Source organism: Pangasianodon hypophthalmus, chromosome 7 (assembly GCF_027358585.1).
Source record: "Pangasianodon hypophthalmus isolate fPanHyp1 chromosome 7, fPanHyp1.pri, whole genome shotgun sequence".
Taxonomy (NCBI): Eukaryota; Metazoa; Chordata; class Actinopteri; order Siluriformes; family Pangasiidae; genus Pangasianodon; species Pangasianodon hypophthalmus.
In genome coordinates, this window is record NC_069716.1 from 21,365,008 (window position 1) to 21,372,327 (window position 7,320).

The window sequence follows — 7,320 nt, forward strand, 5'->3', positions numbered from 1 at the left end:
ACAGTTAAACTAGTCAAACCAACTATGAAGAATATTATAAAACATATTCATATTTTTCTGCACTTCTTGTTAACAACCTTTCAACATCAGAATAGATTTAAAATTAAGTCATGCTAACAGGGTAATGGTTGGTGTGTAGTCCTTTCTAATTCACACCCAATCAACCATAACAGTCATGTCAGCACTCTCAGACTCATCTAACACAACATTTACAACTTCTTACAATATATTACAGACTTGACACGTAATTATTAGCGGATATACAAGGAGCGAAATGTTTAATATTGCTTGATTAATCCCGTTTTCAAAGCTGTAATTACAGAATGAAACAGCAGAGGGCAGACGAGGGCTTTCTTTCTGCACACAACGTACATCACTGTGTAGAATAGTTCATTATTCCTCTTTCATTATTGCAAAAAATGTAAATAGAGAGTATTATAAACTACATATAATAATAATAATAATAATAATAATAATGATAATAATGAGAAGAAGTACATTTTACTCCAGTTTTATTCAGTTTACGCTGTCTGCCTGCCTGTTAAGACCACAAACTTTTGCTTATGACTTGTAAAGTACTAAATGGTTTAGCTCTGGCATTTCTCACTGATCTTCTGAAATAACCCATCTCGAGCACTTTGCTCAGCTGAGGCAGGTTTACTATTAATTCCTAGGATCAGCTGCACCTCAGCTGGTGTTATACTGGCCCTTAACATTGGAATACTGTTCCAGAGGATATTAAGTACACAACTTCTTTTAAATCCAGAATAAAGGCCTGCCTGTTTAACCTGGCCTAGGCATAGTTCCTGTCATTAAGCATACCATGTATGACTGTAATAAATCCACTGAGATTTTCGTTAATACCTTTTGACTGTTTTATTAATCGTGTTTTATTAATGTTGTTATTTATTACCTGTTGTACTACTGTCCTTTACCATTTATCTTCATTGTGACTTTGGTATTCATTTATTTTCAAGTTCTTGTCATTTTATCCTTATACGTATTATTTATGATTGTGGACTGTTTCATTCGTTGTCTGATCTTTAATATTTCATGTAAAGCACAATGAAGATGTTGATGATTGTTGTTAATCAAAAATGTATTCAAAATGTATCTCACAGTGCTTTACATGGAAAAGAGTAAAAGATTCAACAAGATATTTATTTATTTATTCATTTATTTATTAAGTATATTTATAAAATAAAATCTATAATCAGTGCAGAATTAACTATACTGGAAATCTGTTCAAATTCCTGCAAAGTATACAAACGTATTTAAAAAACAAATAAACAAGAAATATAAATAAACCAGGTTAGAAATATAAATAAACCAGGTTAGAACACTACTTCAGAGCAATCCAAGAAGAACATTTTCAACCAGCTGACCTGTGAGGGTCCTCTGGACCAGCGGAGGGAAGTGTTTATGATTGGCAGAATAAGAAGAAGCAATTTAGTTGTCAAAAATGTCTTTTCTCTCTCAGACGAATGCCAAAACCCTTAGCAAGTTCAGGCCTAAGGGGTTCTTCTGCAGATTATCATTCCTCAGGGGTTTTATCCTGTGCATCCTATCTTAAAACAAGAGCAGGAGGAGAGTCCAGGCTATAAAAATAACATCTGCATGTTATAAATCTGATGATAAAACCTGCTGTCCATTCAATAACACCTAGGTCTGATTGTAAATAGTGACAGGTTACACCACACATTAAAAACACATGAAAATGTCTATTTCAGAACAGAGTTGATGCGTGTGGATCGAGCTGATTTATCTAAAGATGAAAGCTTAAATAAAATGTTTACTCACCGTCTACAGTCTTTGTGCTCCAGCAGTTCTCCTCCTAGGAAAAATATCTGTTGTAGCAGGCAGTTACAAAATCAGAATTATAAATGTGATGCATTTCATTGATTAAACAGCAGACTTTAAAATTGTGGAAGTAAGATGTGGAAATAACAGCAGGGAGTCATTTATATGCCCACAGACTTTCTGCAAAAGTGCTCGCACCTCAGATCTAAAACTATGTGAAGATAATAGGTTCCTGGGTAGGTTGCCTGTAGGCCATGGCAGCAGATTACACAGTATACAGCCTTGAAAATCCTCATCTTGAATGACTCATATACTCAAATAACTGCCACAAGGCCTGGTTTTGTTAGAGGAGAGTTGTGTCACCTATTATTAAATTGCACAATATTAATAAAGGTGTCAATTAGCTCTGCCCTCCCCTTTTCTCTGTTTAATCATGGCAAGACTTGGCAAGATGTGTAAATAAAGACATCTAGAGTTGTGCAGTGGTCCGTGAGAATGTTAAGAATGGTAACAGTTCTTCTTAACCTTTACCAGACCTCATTATACATATTCAGTGATTTCAAACAAATTACAAAGACACTACATGCGAAACACCATACGCCAAGTGTCAATGTTTTTAAAACCCAGCCACCAAAAACCTTTGGTATGGTTATAAAATACGTAGTGACTTTTTGATAGGTTTGATTGACAAAAATCACAAAAATATACAGTACATAAAAAAGTCTTGTCAGATCTTTTTCCACCTTTAGTGTGATATAGCAACCAACAAAATTCAAATGAAAAACAAATAGAAATGTTTAAGGAAAAAAAGGAAAATAACTTACAATAACCTGGTTGCATAAGTGTGTACATCCCTTAACTATTATTTTTTTAAAGCACTTTTTGCTTGTAATACTGCACTTTTTGCTTTGGGTTGTTGTTATTGTGCTGGAAGGTCAACATTTTTCTTCTTCAGCTGTCTAACAGAGGCCTGCAGATTTTGTGCTAAAATAGATTGGTATTTGGAGCTATCTCTCCCTCTATCTTGACTACAGCCCCAGTCCCAGCTGAAGAGAAGCAGGCCCAAAGCATGCTGCCACCACCATGCTTCACTGTGGGTATGGTATTCTTTGGGTGATAAGCTGTCTTTTTTCAAAGCAAACATATCTTTTAGAATTATGCACAACAAGTTCTACATTGGTCTCACCAGAAGATAACACATTTTGCAACATATTTTGGCAAAATTTAGGCTAGCTTGGATGAGAATGGGCTTCAATCTAGCCACCCTACACCATAGCCCAGACATGTGAAGAATATGAGCGATTGTTGTCACATGCAGAGAGCTCCTTCAATGTTGCTGTAGGTATCTTGGCAGCCTCCCTGGTAAGTTTTCTTCTCGTCCTTTAATCTATTTTGGAGGGATGTCCCGTTCTTGGTAGTGTCACTGTGGTGTGTTGTTTTCTGCACTTGTTGATGAAAGCCTTCATGGTGCTCCATGGTACATCTAATGTTAAGGAAATTCTTTTGTACCCCTCTCCAATACCTTTTGACTTGCCTTGTAAGATCTTTGCAGACCACAGTCTGAGGATAGTCATATGCCCCATTATAAACGTGTGTGATCACTTATGCAACCAGGTTATTGTACACTCCCCATCCCCTTCCCAAAACATTTCTGTTTTTCACTTGAATTTTGTTGGTTGCCATGTCACATAATTTATCTTGGTTTCATTTTTTTACATCATAAAACCCCGCAATTTTAACAGGGGGTGTCATTCACTGATGCCTGAACAAACAAGAAAAATTGGTGAGGATATGTGGCGTAAAAACAAGAGAAGGTATGGCAGTTAGAAAAGGATGAGCGAAGAGTAGTGGAACAGAGAAGAAGAGGAAGAGAGAGATGAGGACAGGCAGTAGGAAGAGGAGATTAGAGAGAAAGCAGAAGAGGAGGAAAAACACAAAGAGGAGGGATCTCAAATGAGATAAGAGTCACTCTAATTTCTCATGAGAGAAAAAAGTTTATCCTATTGTAAGCAGATCCACATTTTCAGATCTGAATGTTCCAGAGAGAAAACGGGTGAGTGCACTTGGGTCATAGTGTTTCTGTACATGTCTGTTTAATTTAAGTATGGAGTCTGACACTGTCAAACGGGTGGTGTTGCAGAGTATTCCTAAATGTCTATTGCTGCATGGTGGCAAAAGTTACTGCTCATATCAATTATTGTCTGTTGTCAGCTGTAAATTTTGTTTTGTGTTCTCAGAGGATGTTGAAGTTACTGTATATGACAGCAAAACAAATTACAAATACATTTAGAGTATATATTGATGAAGCAAGTCATGACTTTGACTCAGCCTGGCCTCTTTAGCCACTTCTCTAACCTAAAGAAATCATGGTCATCTTTGCCCCACAAAGGATGAACAACAACAGTTAATTCAGTAGTAGACCAGAATACTGTCTTGGGACCATACAACACAGCATGATGACTTGTTTTGCTGAACTCCCTCAGTGACATCCTCCACAACAATAAGGGCAGGAACAACTGGAATTGAGGCAGTTTGTGGTGGTTCCTGTGCAGTTCCACTATTCATCGACAGTGCATAGGTGAATTGAAACCTTTCCAGCATATTGTCCATTTCTAAATCTTATACTTCTCTTCATAGAGATAGAAGCAATGGTGGCTCAACCACAGGGGCAGGTGGAGCAAAGCTTACCATTTATATCAGCCACTCAACAAATATTAACAATTCACAAATGCATACATTTTAAATTAGTGGCCAAAAAAGAGAAACTGCAACAAGGGCTAAATAAAAGCCCACTGGGGCAGGAGTCATGCTGCCTCATGTCTCAGTCTAGTTGAGGAGGAGCAGGAGACAGGATGGTTAATGACAGGGTTGCCAGGTTGGCTAGTTTAAAAGTACTCTTCAGCAGCCCAGATCTTGTTTTATAGCAAATAACCTGAAATATCTAATACATTTCTGCAAACAAAGGCAAAGTATAAGTGTGTAGACATGTGTCTATGTGTGTCTATGACGTACAAAACCATTTCTATTGTAAGATATATTGCAAAGATTGGGAAAGGGAAAGGGAGATTGTGGAGTGGATAATGTCTTCCATCTAATGCCAAAATTGTCTGGACTAGTTTCAGGTCTTTGTGTAATTTTTCAGATGTAGTTCAGGTGGCAATTTGGCTGAAATCTGGCAACTTTGGTTAATGATATTACTTCATACACAGTTGAACAAACAGAATGAGCTGCTAGATCGTATGCTGCCTATTACGTGGTTACTCTAAAAATTCACTAGACAGCCTACAGCATAAGTCAAGTGTAACAGCCTCTCGGCTCTTGTCTGCGGTTATGCCATTATTAAAGTCATCCACCTCCACCAAAATATATGGTCACAGGTCGCTCCTGGATGGAAGGTATGCAAAACCCATATAATAGTAGAGTAAACCATGGCGGATTCTTGTGGCAAGAGCATGTCAGCTCTCAAGGTGTTTATTCCCAGGTAGACGAAATATTTTATGGGGTGTAGATGATATTCTTTGGCCTAAAATGAGAAATGAACAGCTTGATGAATGCAACTTGTTCTTGTTTGTAATTTTCTGTCATTTATTCTTTAATCACTTAAGTAGATACACAAACATTTACATTTCAAATGCAAAAAATGACCCGCCATTGTAGAATATTACCACTTTCTTTCCCGAAAAGCCATTTTACACACAGTGAGAGAAACAAATTTAAATGATAGTGCTGTGAGTGTCTGGAAATGTTTTAGCTTTGATTTATCTGCTTGATTACTCACAATTACGAGTGTGTCTGTGACTGTATTAATTGCTTTGAGAGCATTGATTTTAGTTTGGAAAAATGTATCATATTGATTGAGAAAAACTGTAAGTAAACATAGAAACCACACGTAAGGGAAAGACGCTTTAAGTGCAACCAGAGAGACTGGCAGTTCTTAATGAGCAGGACAGAGTTGATGCTGAAAGTGCTAATAATTGCAATGGTGAATTGTCTTGTGACTAAAAAGGGGTCTGCTCAGTGTCGTAATTAGAAGTGATCACACTACACACAAAGTCTATTATAACACTTGACATTTCAGAGTGAGAAGTGAAGATTTTTGGCTTTTTCATGGCAAAAGAAAAGGCCAGAGGCTTTCAGAAAAAGGCTGATGAGCAAGCACTTAACTCAGCAAGGCACTCCAAATAGCAATCAGGAGGAAAGACATTTCTCAGCTCATTCAGATAACGGCATCTCTGCAACTCAGAACCTGGGATGAACCGAAGCTCTGAGGCGTCAACTGGCAGGACCTGGGAATTTACATAATAAAGCTAGCAGAGATAATACTGATGTTTATCACACTGGAGGCTTGTATTTGAGAAAAATCTGGTAATGCCTTATAATGATAAAGAGCATACACTCATGCTTATATACAATACGTGTATATCAGTAACAAATGTAGCACATCTGTGATTAGTAGTGGCTGCAGTTAACGTTCTGTGCTAATTGCTAGAAGGTTATAAATTCAAATCCCAGGGCTGCCAGAGAGCCATGGTTAATCCATAAGCAAAGATAAGATAAAGTAATACTCATCTGCTCAGCTCGGGGCTTGGCATTGGATTCAAATATATACAACATCCTATTACTTTATATTTTATATTCCACTTATATAATTCATATGAATCGATTTATTTGTTTGTTAATTGGTAGTGTTTTTTGGTGTTGGAACAAGCACACATTTCATGATTACAAGGGCACTGTGTGTGCATAATTGTGTGCAATTATCTAGAGCGTACCCAAGCCACTCATCACTCATCTTTGTCCATCTTTTAATTAAGCACCTTTTCATTTCTCCACCGTGTTCTCTTTTAGATTTGAGTCTGCTGTCTGTTCTGTTACTATTTATCATTGTACAACAACTGTATGTCTGGTTGAGGTTCCATGAGGTGAATCTATAAAGTATATGGAAAGCATAATTTTATAACACATCTAACTACAATAGAAATGGAGGAATGGTGCAAAGAGGCATTCTATAAATATAAGTGATATAATCACCCATTAAAAAAAAGAGCAGTCCCATATAGTAACCAACCAAGGAGATGGAGATATGATTGGAGATAATGTCAAATATTAGCCACATTTGAATATATATATAAAGTCAATTACTGGCACAATTATTCAAATTTTCAACACAAATGACTGGAAAAAATACTTAAACAAAAAACATCTATTTTTACATAATAGCATTTTCTCTAAAAGCATACATGTCAAAATTATAGACTCCCTAAAAATATTAAAAAGCACACATTGCCTTTTTCATTCATTCATTCATTTATTCATGCCAGCTGTATTTATTTATTTATTTAAATAAATCACTCTCCAGAAACTGTTGTAACTTCTGATTAAATGAGGTTGAACAATCCTTAGTTGTCTATCACTATGTAGAATACCAAATACTTTTTTAAAAGTGCACAAGGAATTAAAAACATGCATTTGATGAGGTAAGTCTCAAAAGAAATCTTTCAGAATAAATAATTTTCACCA